This window comes from Corvus brachyrhynchos, unplaced genomic scaffold, assembly GCF_000691975.1.
Source record: "Corvus brachyrhynchos isolate BGI_N302 unplaced genomic scaffold, ASM69197v1 scaffold221, whole genome shotgun sequence".
Lineage (NCBI taxonomy): Eukaryota > Metazoa > Chordata > Aves > Passeriformes > Corvidae > Corvus > Corvus brachyrhynchos.
Genome location: NW_008236622.1, coordinates 1,639,716 through 1,656,351, shown reverse-complemented (window position 1 = coordinate 1,656,351; position 16,636 = coordinate 1,639,716). Strand labels below are relative to the sequence as shown.

General features: G+C 37.4%; 1 long non-coding RNA gene across 1 annotated transcript in view; it reads right to left on the bottom strand.

The window, feature by feature from the left end:
- Positions 1–1,880: 1,880 nt before the first annotated feature.
- Positions 1,881–16,636, bottom strand: part of LOC108444744 — a 26,228-nt gene continuing 11,472 nt past the window's right edge. The window contains exon 3 of the long non-coding RNA XR_001859404.1: positions 1,881–1,992. This is a non-coding gene — a long non-coding RNA (uncharacterized LOC108444744). The remainder of the gene's footprint in view (positions 1,993–16,636) is intronic.

Below are 16,636 nucleotides of genomic sequence, written 5' to 3'. Positions count from 1 at the left end.
CCTGCTGAATTTGGTAAGCATTTTTTTGACTATTGTTCTTTTTAGATAGTTCTTTAAACCCTCAAGGGTCGCTCAATTCAGTGGCCAGGAAAGGAAGATGAGAACTCTCTTGTCAAAAGTGGAACTCAGCTGGCAACCTGCACTCAACTTTGGCAGTATCAGCAGCAGTTAGCTGTCGTATGAAAACCCAGAAGCCCAGCCCTTATGAGTGAGTGCTTTTATACAGTCCTGACAGTGCAATTACACAGACAGATCCTCACATTCTGATCCAGCTACAATCACAAACGTTAGCTTTCTAAAGCCAGGATGCCTCAACAGGCTGCACATGAGTGTCACAGCCAGGCACGCCACAAACCCACTGTACAAATGCTTTCTTGTTCCTCTTTTAGGGAAGAGTTAGGACAATTTCTGTGCATACAGCTAAAACCTTTCTTAATGGTTCCCACACCACTTGTATTCTTTCTGTGATCAGATATGACACCATACAATCACCATCTTTGTAAAAGCAGTGTTTGCTGAAGAGACTGCCTTGCACAGCACATAGCCAAGGTGGCCAAAATAAATAAAAAGGGTAGAGTTAGTGAGTGGTAGTGGCACATTAATGAAGTTTTATAGTTTGTCTATGACCCCATAGGTAACAATGTAAGATAGGACAAAAGTTTTCTAAAACCTGTGTTGTGGTTCCTCATCCTCATTATATATAGTGCAAATGACTTTCTGCTATCCCTAAAATCATAGAATAATTCAGGTTGTGAGGGACTTCTGGATGGAGATTTTTATGTGTTTGCTTCTGTTGGCTTTGTAGCAGAAGATTCTACACCCTTTAGTGTCAGTAGCCACAGCAGAACTATTGATGAACACTAACTGCCAGGTAACTGTGTAGCTACTACTCAGCTGTTCACAACCTGGGGTTTGTGAGCATCATGTTGCCTGTTAGATGTTACTCAGAGATACAGAAGATTAGAATTAAACCAAAACTGCCATAGAGCATAAATATGATACAGAATATGTGACTGCTCCTGTGGAGCCGCCAGGGATAGGGATCACTGAGTTCCTGTATATCTTCTATTCTGCAGATTGTCTACAAATAAAGACCTCAGTGTACATGAAAAGAAGGGAGGAAATCACACAACTTTGGATTTCATGATGCTCAAACTGTTTAAGGAATTATTGCCATTTGAAAAGTAAGTATAGGCAGAGTTAGGACAATAGATATGCCCTGACTTCATCTCACCTGTTCTCCTGAAACAGAGCACCCGTAATTCATGCACATATGTTGGCACAAGGTTGTTTGTTATTCACTCTTTTCATCTACAGCCTGGTGCATCTTTGTCATGATTCATTATTCCTAACAGCTATATCAAGTGTTGCAATTACTGCACAACACAAATTTAACTCTATAATACTTCTAGATTGGAAAGAGAAAAATAATATATTAAGTGCTTGTGATATCTTTATGTATAAGTTTGAGAATCATTAAATAGCTGTCACTCTTCCTTCTTCCTCAGCATCAATTACTCCACTCTGGTTTTACTTACTCCACTCTGTATAATGAGTCCCTAGAGCATGTTTCATTGCGGGAGAATGAACACATTTTTCACTTGCGGTCAGTGGGATGTGGTTAATTTGAAATCACTTAAACTATTATATCTGTCAAGCGTGGTTATTTTATTTTCAATTCACATCAGTGTTTTAGTATGCATGTCGGTTACTGGGTTAAACTGGCAGATTAATTTCCAAGCATTCTGTTGCAATGCTCTTCATCACTATCTTTACATGCAGGCTCTTGTTGAAACTTAATACATTCCCATTAAAATTTACTTCAGAGAAATCTACATTCAATATAAACACTCATATGATAAACAACACTCACCGTTGAATGAAAAAGAGGCAAGATCAGGAGACTTCTGTCTTTTCTCATGAAAACCCAGAATACTGTTTTTTTCCCCCTTGTCCCACCTAACTTCTTTTCATATCACTCATAACATGCATCTGTGGAAAAAAAAAAGTTCAGTAACTAGGGTCACTTTGACGTGCTTAGGGGTTTTTTTCTCTGTTTACTGATTGCACTGATCAAAAAAGCTGGAGGTTTTGGTTCAGTGTGAACAGATTCACAATTCACACCATGCAGAACTGCTCGGGTCGTTTGGGGTTTTTCTCTCCTTTTAAAATATTGTGGCTTGAAATTTATAAATAGCCAGAATTTGAAGATGCTGAAATACTGACTTACACAGCCACTAATAACAGGGTGCTCGTACAGAGAATTAGAGGAACCGCCAATGAGCTTTTTATTACAGCAATATTGTACATATTACATGAATAAATTACATTGTTGCATTATGCAGCTGCTGCATCATCAGTTTAGAGAGTAGACTGCGATCCTAAGTATTCGGGGATGCAAGCTCATTATCTCTAAACCCACTTTGGTTACAGCCACGATACTATCCCAGCTAAACAGCTTTCGCATAATGTATTGCGTCTACCTTTGCATAATCAGGTACATGGCTCAGAGACGGACTGATGAGTTTAGTCTAATCAAATTTACAAAAAATAGTCGCTTTCACTGAATCAGGCAGAATCTTTCACTTGGAAAGGTTATTAGGGAAACTATATTACCCATAAAAATACAAATCTACATATGTTGTAAAACATCATTTTTGACTTGAAAAATGCTAGTAGAAAAGTATGCATTTGTATAACGACAGATCTCACTGCAAAAAGAAGCAACTAAATTTAAAAAAAAAGGCGTCTTTTCTCTAGCTTATGGTGATAACTGCCAGTGTTTGAATGCTGCCAAAGCACTTCTTAAAAACTCAATTGTTTTTATTCTCTGCACATTGTTCTCCCATCCCATCGAATAAAACATAAATTTTAACATCCTCCACAGCTGCAAATGTTCGCCTATGACTCGTAGATTCATTTACATATTTTATATATTGATGCAAATATCTTTGGCTAGGCAAGTAATATGCTGTCAGTTCTGTTCATTTTACTCAGCCCCTGCTTCTTTTCATTGCTATTTTTTTTTACTTTGTCGAAACTGTGTGAAATTTCATTGCTATTGTTCTTCCTCTCTTCTGTAAGCACATGCATCCCCCTTGCATCTCCCACCTGGCTCATTGTGCTCATCACCTCAAAGGAAATCCTGGGCCTGGAGAAATCGGTCAAGGTTTTACAACTAGCCTTAATCTGGACAAGGTTTTACTAATTCCAGATAAGGCTGCTTGTTGCATGACATTTCTACAGAGCTTTTCATAAGTGGTTTATTGAAGAGACTTCTAAAAACTATCATAATCATGGAGATAATGGTGGTTAAGGTGAGGATAAATATGTAGTGCTGTATGTTTTTACACAGACACAATAAAACTGTGAGAAAAATCACACGCTTTTAGCCTAAGCAGTTTTAGAATAGAAATGTTCATCCTTCAAATCCCAAATTTTCATGTTTTTGCTTTGAATACTCTGAAGAGATTCTAGGCAAATGAAGATCTAAGCCTAATGTGAAGTGACACATGTGTCATAATGCACATATTAGTTATGGTGCTGGAAGAGCACACAGGACCCACTGGTCTTCCATCCACTGAAAGCTGTGGCCTGGCATTGACAAAAACAGAACCAGAAAAGGAAAATCTTTGAGGCTACATTTCTCCTACATCTGGACATCTTCCCAGCATGGTGTAAGAAACGCTCATGCTACACTTGAAAGAAGAAAGGGAGCAATGAAAGTGTTGATTCAGCTATCAACAACGTGTCACTCCCTCTCATCCACTAAAAGCAGAAACACACTTTTCTTTATATGGTTGACCCATATAAATATCTAAACATTCCGCGATATTTAGAATTCCCTAAATTTAGGCTAAGAAAAAATGATTCCTGCAGCTTCTATCCCATTCCTAATGTGCTCTCAACTGTAGCTTTTATCTGCTCAGAATCACACATCTATCAGCTGATAGACATGAATCTTAAATAAATACTATTATTTATGATTCATACTACATGAATCTTAAATAATACTACCAAGTTAATATTGCCAAGTCACGTGGTTTTGTCCATAGAGCTGGAAGTGCAGAATACAAATTTGAACACAGTCTCTGCCTATCGCTGAATCTTTGCCTTCTGTGACTTAGGAAAATCATATAATATCTTTTCCATTCTTCATATTAAAAAATTAATATTGTCGAAGAACACTTTTGTTGTGAACATATGCTCAACCAAATATTCCTGGAGAAAGAATAAGAGGGGGGAGAAATGCAAATTTGTTAATATTGTTGACAGTGTACATGCATCTCCATGGAGATACATGTATATGAAAAGAACAAAATTTGTCCTACATTTATAGTTATGATTGTCATGGACCGTCATTGATCTACTTCCAAACCCAAATCCACTTCAAGTGACAAAGCAAAGATTGTCTCAATTTTCTCACAGAACATACCTAGCACTTTTAGGAAAATAAAGACAAACTAAGTGGACAACCTGTTTTAATTCTTTTGTAGAATGAAAGAGCATAGTATTTTCCACTACTAATCCTAGAAATGTTCTGTCTGTATGTTACACTACTTTTTGGGAGGAAACATTAAAATATTATTGCATATAAAAGATAAAAGGAAGTTAAAATAGAAGAGGGACTATCTAGGTGAATTCTGCCATGTTCATAAAACAGCTTTGAGATATATGTATCTATATGTCTGTTTGTAATGTACATACCTGCACAAAGGTGGACAGTGATGTATTCTGTAGTATGCACTGGTTCAATAATTTTTTTAGCAAAACCTTGGGTTTATTCAGCAAAATACTGTGCAGATTTCTTCAGTTATACTAGAGCAATTTCAAATAAATTTGGTCCCAAATAATGCAGTTACAAGGAGGAAGCAAGATGTTTTGTGGGGTTTTTTTTCATTTGTCTTTATATCAAGAAATTGCTGAAGCAAGCTGGATCACAGTCTCCTTTTGGTCAGTCATGACTTGATATGAAAAATTTTGATTGCATAGACTATTGTACACAAATGAGAATACCTTTCAGAATGGAAATGACTAGACAATCTCAGCTCAACTTTTATCACATGCAAACTAAAAAGGCAATCAACTCAATGGTAGTGTCTGATCTCTGCATGTCTCTTCAGAATCAGTCAGTAACCAGTACTGTGAGCAGCTGTAGAAAGTGAATTTAATTTTGCCTGTGTGTGTGTATAAAGAAAATGTAAAGCTGATTTTTTTTTCAGTTCCTGAGCACAAGAAAAAGTTGGCATACAAGTTGCTTGTAGTTACTGGGCTAAAACAGTGTGTGAGGTTTTCTTCCTCCAAGCTGTAGTGAGAGATGAAGAGGTTCCATATGGGCTACTAATACAAAGAAAGCAGAGTAACAGGAAAAGGGAAAAAAAATGCAGAGTGTGTAAGGGTAACAGAGGGAAACAAGATTGAGAGAACAAAACATCAACATTGTTAGTCATGAGGAACAGACAAGAGGGAGGTATTGCCTGCTGACCATGTGTACCAATGCCAGAGTCTAAAATAACTGCATCTGTGGTATAGGATGGTGTCTCTCTAGATCTGAAACACAGCAGCAGATTGTTTTTATAGAAAGAAAAGGTGTCAGCAGAAAGGAAGGAGCATACACACATGGAATCATTTGCTGTAAGAAGCCATTTGAAAAACAACTGAGGAGTTGAGTGGAAGAAACATCTGTGAAGCATGAAGCAGGACCACCACTAGTGTTTCAGGGAAGAGGTGGGAACAGAAAGGGATACACAAGCAGTGTTGGACATAGCATCTTGTCAGAATGACAAGGAAATGTTGTCAGTACTCTCAAGAAAATCCAGCATCTTGTGAGTCTGGGAGGAAAAATATTTTTGTCCTCCTTGTGAGAGAGGGAGGGTGTACTTTTTATACTTTTCAAGAAGCAGACAAATCTATGTTCATTGACCAAAGTAAATCAAAGAGTGTTATCTTTATGAATAAATTGCACTTTTCAGGGGATATGTTGGCAATTCTGCCTACCAGGATCGGGACACTTTGTCTTCTTTTCCATGGGCTTGCTTCTTTTGTTAGTAAACCCTAAATGTGAGAGTCTTAAGAGACAGAAAATTGCCACCAGTGAAAAACAAAGGCTGTGCAGTTTTGGGGTCAGTGAAAGCAGATATGATATGTAACAGCAAGGAGGGAGAAGTTCCATACCATTTGGTTGTCTGGCTTTAATTTTGCCGTTCAGATTTTTTTGATTGAAAGTAGAAAGTAGAAAGCAAAGTCTTCATGATATCGAGACCATATCCGAAGTCACTTCAGCTATTCGTCATGAAGACACCAGTCTAGATACAAAATAACCTGTCTGTAACTCAAATGAAAAAGAAAACATTGATCAGAGGAAATTTTACTTCTCTGGGTTTGAAGCCTTCTTTACACAAAGCCTTTAATGACTTTTCAGCATTGCCGAGGGAATAGTGTGGGAAAGGATATTTCATTAGCCAGCTATTACATGGAATTGTATGGAAAGCCCATGTGCTACCCAAAGGCCTCTCAAGGAGGTCACATAAAAGATGAGTCATAATGTAACTGATTTCCACCAGATCATCCTCCCATTTGCTCACTGCAGAAAAAACAAACTATGGAATGCAAAAGCACTTTGAAGTGACTGATGATCTTGCTGCTTATTAACCACACTCAAGGCAACCTTAGTAAAAAGTAAATGAAGCCAAATGAGTAATAGACACTTGATGCCCCATCCCAACCACTGTAAAGACAAAGCAAACCTTGTTATTCTTAACAAAGAGATACTCTTATTCTTGCCTAACAGTTTAATGGTAGCTCTCAAGGGAGAATAATATTGAGAAAAATACTATATACCTCAATTGTCTACAAAATATCTACAACTTTTAATTTAGGATTTTTTTCACAAGAATAAATCTTTAAGTTAGCAATCCCAGAGTGTTCTGAGTTGGAAGGGACCCATAAGGATCATCGAGTCCGATTCCTGGCCCAGCACAGCACCATCCCCAACAGTATGTGCCTGAGAACATTGTACAATAAGAAATGCTGCCATTTATTTTCTTCCTCCCCAGGTTAATATTTAGGTTTATTCATTAGCTTATTCTTAAGCTAATACATGGGAAAACCCATTTTCAAAGTGAAATAGAAAATTTAAATACCTCAATATAAGGGGGGAAAAAAGATCCAGAGGAAAAGAAAGATTGTTCAGAAAAAAGCAGTGTCTGTCTGTAATGAATTCCAGGTAATTTTTCTGCCATCACTGGCTATAAAGATTGGTTTTAATTAATTACAATGTATTTTCTAGTTTTTCAGAAGTAATGATTGAAGAATCTCTGACTAAAAAATAATCTTTCCTTCTTAGTTCAACTTTTCTAAAATCACTTTTTAATTCTTTTTATATTATCAAACAGTTCTTCAAAATCTGACTTTGTCTAAAAACAAATCAAAGCTAACAAAAAACAGAATGCAAAAAAAATCGTAATTTCCTGTTATTACAATATTTTTTTCTTATTTTTTACTTACTGTTGGCCAATGTAGCATTAGTTATACTTCCTTTCATTGTTTTTGTTGTACAGACCATACCTTCCCTGCATCCTTCCATACACCCAGCTTGGGGAACTGAAAACCTGCTGCCTTTGTGCTCAGCGAGCGAGTCCAATTCACGTTGGCCCAGAGGGTCTTGGAGCATCAGCCCATTGGTTGTGACTCACTGAAATCCTGACTTAGGAGAGAGGTTTGTCATCTTGCACATCTAAACCTTAATCCACATGCCTGGCAGTGCACACTGGTCTTGACAGGAACGGAGCCAGCTTGGCACTTGGCAGATTTAAAAGGACTGCCTCCTGGAGATTAGATGGCTTGGCACAGTGAGAACACAGAGGTCAAACTACGATGTTTGCCAAACAAAAAAGAACCTCTCATTTTCCAACTCTATTGCTGCTCCCTGGATAAGCATTTTTGGCCTTTTGCCTTGGTTTGAAGGCAAGACTTGTTAGGATTTAGCCTGAGGGACCTGGTTTACTGTTGAAGGTCAAACTAGATTTTGACTGTTCTGAAGCCCTGATATGGTAAGGTCATATGCTTTCTCGTTAGGGCTGATCTCTCAAGGCTCTGGGTAACTCCTGGGACGTCATCAAGAATGGAAATTATTGCACACCTTGCTGAAGCCAATTCTTGATGGTTTTTATGTTCCAGTTTCATGAAATACAGACAATTTTGCCTGAGAATGCAGCAGAATAGAACATAGTAATTTCATATAGTATTTCAAAATATGAACATTTGGATTTTTTCCCAGCAGTATACTTTGTCTTGACTACTACTCATTGTTATGTATATTTAATCATCATGTATATTTTTAAACCAGAAGTACTTAGACTCTAAAAATTCTGAAACCAGATTTATTTTAAGGCATTTCATTGTCAATGAAACAGCAGATTCTCAAGAAACACAATCCTATTACCATTTTTCTAATAAATTTTCCTTATCATGCATCAATGGTTGTTTATTGTTTAGTTTTGCTGGAGCTAACACCACTATTGCAAGGATGCTTTTCTGCTCTGAACACTCTCTCTGCCTTTTGGTTACTTGGTGGCACAGCCACCACTGGAAATATTCTCCAGTACCTGACACCCTGCAAAAAAGGCCACTGTTGCCTACCAAGTTTTGTGGGTCTGCACAGAGCCAAGGCTTCAGCAGCAGCACAGGAATCCCCTTTCACAATTTTCTGGCTCACACTGCTGTGATTTGGGTATTGCTGCAGTGTGATGTAACTTTGCCCCCTCCTCAAGTCAGGCTGTCAAGGAGACCACCATTTGAAATACCTCAGAATTCACAGCGCTCACCCTGTGCCAGAGCCTTCCTCCTGCTTTGTGGTGGCTTTTATGAAAACAGAATTTCTCAGAAACAACCAGCTGTTTTGAAGCAAAGTGTAACAAAAGAAACTTGAGCAATCTCAGCATAAGTTTTTATTCCTCACCTGTCTTGTTGCCGCAGACTGTGCAACAGAGTGAAAATTTTACCTACCATCACACTCACAATTCCTGCAGACCTCCAATATCACATTTATCACTACAGTACATATCAGCTGCTCAGTTTTTCATCGTTGTGGTAGTGCATTGGAGTTAATAATACAGTTGCTCTTCCAGAAGAATGATACAGAGTCTTTCTTTTCTCAAATGTTAGTACAAACAACCTTCTGATTGTGAAGTTAAAATTTCTTTTAGAATTAAATCAGACCAAATTTATTTTGACCTGCAGTGAAGACTTTTTGTTTCATTTCTCGAATTTTGAAAAATGTTTTCTAAGGTTTTGATGGAGGATATCTTGACTTCCACATGATTCTCTCTTCAACAGACTGAGCAGCAAGAAGCTTCTGTCACTACAAAGAAAACGTTCCCAAACCCCTGCTCTACTGTCAAACCCACATTAAAAACAGAGTCAGCAATCTAAGGATGCAGCCTGAAAAGCTCCTAAACAAAGGTTTAGTTCCCAGAGTTTAACATAACAATTTGTATGCATAAATTCTTTCATAGCTGTAATTATATGATGTCAAATCAGGAGAATTTTTTAATATTTTTAAATAATGTCCAGTACTATCAATATCAATAGTGAGTAAATTCACTTTGGTAAAAATTGAGCAAATTCAAATAAGTAAATTTACTTCTGTAAAAATTATACTTATTGAAAATCACTGTGATTTTTATTGCCTTTGCTTACTATCACTTGGTAATCTCATTAAAAATCCTTGAAATTTCAGAATTCAGACATTCAATTCTTTCATTTTACTAAATTTTAAACCTCTCTCAAAATTTCTTCATTCTAGCCCATTGTGTCTTTTATATTTGCTGATAGTATCAAACCTGAAAAAAATACCACTCCCATCGTTGCAAGAATAAAAAAACTCGCCAAAAATAGTTTACCCAAAATGTTGTTTTGACAAAATACAGCAATAACAAGGAAAGTACAGGAAAGAATAATATGCTTCATTGCATCTTTGAGAAAATGTAATTTGTATAGAGAAAAGTAGCTACAACAGAAGTAAAAGCAGGAAATAAAGCCATAGAATTAATGTCTTAAATGAGTGTATCTGGATAGGGCTTTGCTCTCTTTTTGTGGAGTGATATGGAACATCATTTCAATACAGAAAAAGCAGCTAAAACAGTAAAGGAACCAAGGACCTCAGTTATTAAAAAGGGTTAGACAACTACTATCTGTCTATATTTTTAAAGATTAAAAGCCAAGGAGGGGCCCCAGAAGGATGTGAGTCTCATTGGAATCAATCGGAAAATGCATGAGCATCTGAAGGCAGGGTTTGGCCAGAGCAAGGGAACCTCACTGAGAGAAATTGTTCTGCAAAGGCTTTGGAAAGGGTCAAAGCTCCTGCATTCCTTGAATTCATGTCAGCCACAGAAAGAGAGAGCAGAAAGGAGAGCCAAGGATGGTCCAAGAACAGGAAGAATTGAGGTGGAATGTCTTTGCACATACTACCATTGCAGAAATAAATTATGGAGAAGGCAATAAATACCGCCAATATAAAGTCTTGAAAAGGAAGAGGGCAACTATCAGGGGCAAAAGTTTATTTGCTAGTGCACAGCTGCTAATGCAAAGGACAGGGCGGAATAAGCAAGGCATCCCATCCTCCTTCTGCCGAAAAAAAATCCCTCTTCTTGTATAATCAGAATTTAATCAGACATTAAACAAAACTCAAAACTGTGTCTCCTCCAGATCAAGAAGAACATATTCTGTGAGAACTCAACATTTCACTAAGCCAACAGTGCATTGTGAGAGACTCAAGCTCCCCAGATTAGATTTAAAGGCAAAGAGACCTTTAAAATTCTGTGGTGCCCATTCGGCAAATCGTGGTGGCTGCGGGACCGATGCAGCCAGCGAGACTTTAAGCTGACATCAAAGGGGAAAAAAATCAGCTGAAATGACAGCAGCAGCTGCAGCATCCGCCTCTAAATTAGGCTGTGTTTCAAAGTCTGGACTCAACTGCCTAGCAGTATAAAGACCCAGGAGGAAGGCTGCCCAAGAAAAAGAGTTAGATTTCTAACCTAACACATCAAAGTAACACATGCTTAGAAGAGCAATAAATGCATATGGCACACATTCACATGCTGCCTAATTGCAGTGGGCTCATGAAGCCAAGACAAACCTTCAGCTGATTCCTACTTTTAGAGAGGATTTGTGTCCTTTTTGAATGCAGAAAGCTGACACAAATTGGTAGCAGATTAGAGTCTGGCATTGTGATAATACATCTCATAATTTCAAAAGATGGCCATTTTTCATATTGTAAGACATCTTCAAAATATTGAGCTCCTTATTAGATAATTTATACATATACCAGATTTCAGAATATCCACAACATAATAAATTAAGAAAACCCTTCTCTCAAAATTCAGAAATAGATTAGAAAGCCACCAATTTCACTATTAATTTACTTGCATATCAATTTAATAATAAAAGTGGGAAGAGTGAGAAATACATGATTAAATTAAATACATTGCTGAATGCTTTAGCATTAAAAATCCTCGGTTTTTGAAAATTATCCATATTTTGGTATGCATTTTTATTTTAGTTTAATATGTGCATTTAGGAAAACTATTTGCAACATTATTGATTTATAAGAAAGTAACAGGAGATAAGCCCTGAATGTATGGATACTTTGTTATGTACACCAATCACGCTTAATAAAAAACTGCACATTTTCATAGTTGTAGGGATATGATTTGATCTCTTTTTGTGTTTCCTGCAAGCTGGCAGAGGAAACTCAGTCATTCGCTTGAGATGTTTATTAAAATTCCTATGATATTGCAGCACAATGGTTGATTTTGTGAACAAACTCAAACTTAAATCTTCCTCACTTATTTTTAAGAAAATGTGAATAAGTATGTAAAAAAACCAAAAATAACAAACAGCATAAAAACATGAAATATGACTAATTCTCTACAATGTAATTCTCTATAAACCTCTGAATCTTGCTTTTATAGCTTTAAATTAATACACTTTTTAAAGGGTTAAAGTTGCAAGCAAGAACAGTCATCTACATTGCACTCTCTTAACCTGTGCATTAAGAAAAACAATTCCACCAGGAATGATTTGATAACCCTGACACAGTGGCTTTTATGCATATAGACTTACACTAGTTTAAATGAATCTGAGGACATACACATCAAATACAGTAGTATAGCATTTATCAAAACAACCAGAGATGGTAAAAAAATAAAAAAACCTAAATGTGCAGTGCTCAGGAGAAAGCAGAAGCACAAATGTCTAGACATATTTTGTACTTATAGGATGTGTTACCTCGCTCAAGAATCTAGTGATAAAATATATCTGTTGAAATTATTCGTCTTGAAATAAAAATTACTCAGAAGTCAACACTCACACACCCTGGGAAGGGAACAGAATATTGTGCAAATTAAGGCCACGTTCTTACTTTAAATTTTCCAGATTTTGTCATTTGTGCAGTTGATGTAACATCATATGAAGTCATGCTGTAAAATAAGGTAAAACTGAACCATGTGCAGCTTCTGGGTGTCACACAGAGGAGCCTGGAGAGGTGCAGTGGGCACCACAGGTTTGGTGCACAGGGAATCTGAAATCACAGAATCAACACAATCCTCATCCTGACTACTTGAATGCATTCACCTGTTTCAGCAACTACACCCAACTCAGAAACAGTGTGGTCGGCTGCTGCTTAGTAAGATGACTTTTTAGTCTTTGTTTTGGTTCATTTTGATAATACTTATTGAATACTACTGTTTAGTGAGCATTTAGGAGGATGGATGTTAAAAACCCAACAACCACGGCTCTCAGAAAGGATTGGAAACTTGCAGTGCAGACATGTTGAACATTCAGAGAATAACACAAGATCAGTTATGTGGCTGCCTTAATAGACAACTTGCCTGGTATGGAAATTACAAAGGAGAAAGTTTTTTTCCTGTAGAAAATGGAAGACCATAAAAGGCCAAACTCAGCAAAACCCCTTTTATAAGTAAAACACAAAAATACTGGCTCTGTAGTATGTCCCAATAAAATGAAAAGTTTCTGAAGTTATACAATAATGCTAGAAGCATTATTTGTGTCAGGCTTTTCTGACACAGAATATTGATATTTTGAATGGGAAGATTTTTAATGTAGTTGGGTAGAGTTGTAAAAATGACAGTGTTTCTGAGAGAACCTGCTAATTTTCCAGCAGCCTGAAGGGTATCCAAACAGAATTGGCATAATTTTCTGAGGATGGCCTTAGTTGTATGCTTTTTATACCTTTTTTCTAGACTATTTCTCATTTAAATTCTGGAAAGAGGGGAATTGAGGAAGTGACACCATTCTTTTCCAATTTTCTACTGAAAGTTTGCCTTCTTTTGCCTTCCCACTCTGCTTCAGGGATTATCTGGAAATCTTACAGAGTTTAGAAGGATTCTCTGCAGCCTTAACAGTTTCCTCTACTTCCACCTATATTATTAACTTTCCCATACCAACCCCAAATGAGCTTAAATATAGACTCCTCTACGTCTAATGAGCCATAATTAACTCATCAACTTCTGACAAGCCTAAATAGACTTGTTAGGGAATGACAAGTCTAGTCTATCTCACAGCGGAGCGGGTGTCATCCCTCCCACTCAACCCTCCAAGGAAGGAAAGAAACCTCTTAATAGCTCTTTGCAGGGTTTCCAGTCTCCTCCAGGACCCCAAAAGGAGGGACCCTTGTTTGGTCACTGCTCTCTCCTACCCTCCTCCCCTTTTGCAAAGATTTACACAAAAATTACCTGGAGAAGAAGGAGATTGTAGAATTTATTGATGTGATGGGTTACACTTTCTCTTTCTGCCCTTCTAGATAAAGAAGGGACTGAGATGTTGAAGGGAACAGTCCTTGATTTGTTTCTTTAGGCTGACTCCACAGTTGCCAGAGCCAAGATTAGCTCCTGATGAACTATGCTGATGTTACTATTTAAAATGGTAATAACTCTTAAAATAAGAATCTGATCTAATCTTTATTTCTCTGCACTTCAGCTCAACTAGAGGAGTTCAGGGAGCTGAAATGTATTCCATTTATTCCAGGTTATTTATTTATTTATTTAGCTAGGGAATGCAAAAGTGGCATAGAGTAACAGTACATTGGAACTGCTGAAAAATGTCTCTCCTATACAGGAGAACCATAATGTCTCAAATGAAGGATCCTACCACTTTTGGAAAGCATTGGTTTTTCCTGGTGCATAAGTCAAAATTGAAAGTTTGGAAACTGCGCCAATATTTGCAAGCTTGGAAGAATGGGCAGACCTATCATTTAAAAATAGCACATGTATTGCTGTTATGTTAAATTTATTTGTATACATAAGTCTTAATAGTGACCCATCTATTTCAGAGCCTATTTAGGTGCTCTTCTGTCTAAATGTTGTTTCGGGATCTGGCTTTTAAAGAAAGACACTACCTCAAAAAGCATCGCTTGGCTGGCCAGAGCTCCTCCTGAGGAAGTGTAATACATGCTCCATTCCCTCCTGAGCTGGTAGGTCTCCTCAGCAACAAGGATATACTAGGTAAGGTTGTCCTCCCTGCCCCGGGGGGAAAAACAAACAAACAAAACAAACAAACAAAATCTGAAAATAACTGAAGTTTCTTTTAGAGAAATTCCACACTGCAGATTCTTCAAGAATGAGTACTTGATTGACAAAATGCGAAGGCCACATCATCAGTAGGTTATTACAACATCTGGGATTTTCAGAAGCCACTTGAGGATCTGGGAGTTGGATACCTCTGCAAGTCTGTGTTAAATTTGCAGCTTAAACACTATTGGTCTACCGCCTTCAGTGAAGCAATGCAATTTTCAGCAGCTGAGTCAATGCTGAGTGCCACAGAAAGCCTGTAGAGAAATTAAAATTCCTGTTCTGATAACAAAATGGATATGAATTCATGAAACTTCAATAAAATTATTATGATTCTTGTTTGCTGTTTTAGCTGTTATTACATCTCAGTTTCTGAAAAATATCTATCTTTTGTTTCCAAGCTGTGTTTGTGCAGTAGGATTCTACCCGAGGAGAATCTTATCACCAAGTTATAAATCTCTGAACCCAGAGAATTTCAAAAGAAATACTTATTCATTCCTAACTAGTTTGGGTTTAACACTAATGCTGTAATTAAATTGTGTTTTTTCACTTTTCCCCTGCTGTTTGAGAGAGAATGTGTTCAGCTCTTTGGTATACAATGAGAACTAAGTGAACACTAATCTATTTTAACCTCAGTGGATTTGAAGTAGAAGATAGACTTTTATTTTAGTAATTTTTTTCAAAAATAAGACTTTTAGGGAAAAAACACCTCAGAACAGTACCTTCACATCTTTATCAGAAATTTCAAATAAAAATGCTGTTTTCATTACTCTAACATAGAATAGAGAATGTTCCTGTCAGACTTTAATTGAATCACCTAATGCATGTCAAAATATTTTTTTATCAATTCTTCATTTATAAAGTCAAAGTTAATGAAAGAATGTGCCTTCTGCTCCCACAAACACTTAAAATTGACTACATATGACATGTTCTCTTCTACTGTCATCCCACAGTTGGCTATCCAAATTATCACAAAGTTGTAAGTGCTCCTTTGAGGCCCCAAATAAGGTTGGCTTGCTCAAGTACTGCTTCTTTTTTTCGTTTTTTTTGAGTGAACATGGGCTAGGCAATGGCTCAGGCATGAATGGGAGGGGACAGTTACTGGGAGGTGACCTTGGTCACAGGGACACAAGCACCAAAACAAATGGTGGAAATGAGTGGGAGTGCCTTCAGCTAAATTTGGAAAGCCACATTTGACATGTTGTTTTGTCCCTGATCACAAGTTGCCCTGGAGAGCAAGAGAGTCCATATGGTTTTTGGAAAGACAGTAGCACCAGCGAGATGTAGAGAGGCTGGGGTTGTATGTGAAAGGCACAGAGACTCAGGTTTCCTGTTCAATTTGTTCAGACTTGCACACAAAGACAGCACTTCAACCAAGGAACCAATAGAGACCAAAATGCCCTGTTAGTCAGGAGTGAAGTGCAGTGGTCGCTGGGCCACCTGGCATACCCTGGCCATCAGAAAAGTTTGTTGAATCCCTTCCTACCCCATGTCAGATCCAGGAACACACAATTCCCTTCCTCACTACAAAACTCTATTTATTCCAGGTCTGCCAGGACAAGAGGATTGCTCTGTAATTCCTGTGCATCCTCAATGCCAAACGTGGTTCATTTAATAGGTTCAGACATACAGAACTTAAAAGTAACATGGCTCTGGTGAAATGTTTTGTTTTGCTCTGCTCCTTGCAAGTGGAACAATAAATTACTGCTTTAAACTCTTACCTCTGTATTTTAAAAGTCAGAAAATGTGACAGTGAAAGTAGGAAGCATCAGAGGAAGTGGTGTGATATCTATAGAGGAAAAGTTGCATTATATGCAACTTGCCTACTCAACCGAATACACCCTGGAAAACTTGTTAAAACTGGTACACTGAGACCAGAAAAATGCTTTGAATAACCAGGACCAGTAAGCTTATGAAAGCACAAATCTTCTGGGAATATTGGAGAAGACAGACGACATTGACCTTTGCCCTGGTAGAAAATTAAGCATTTTTTCTTGAGCAAAGTACAAGCAAAGAAAATCTTGTCCTAATACAGAAAAGCAGGAAAG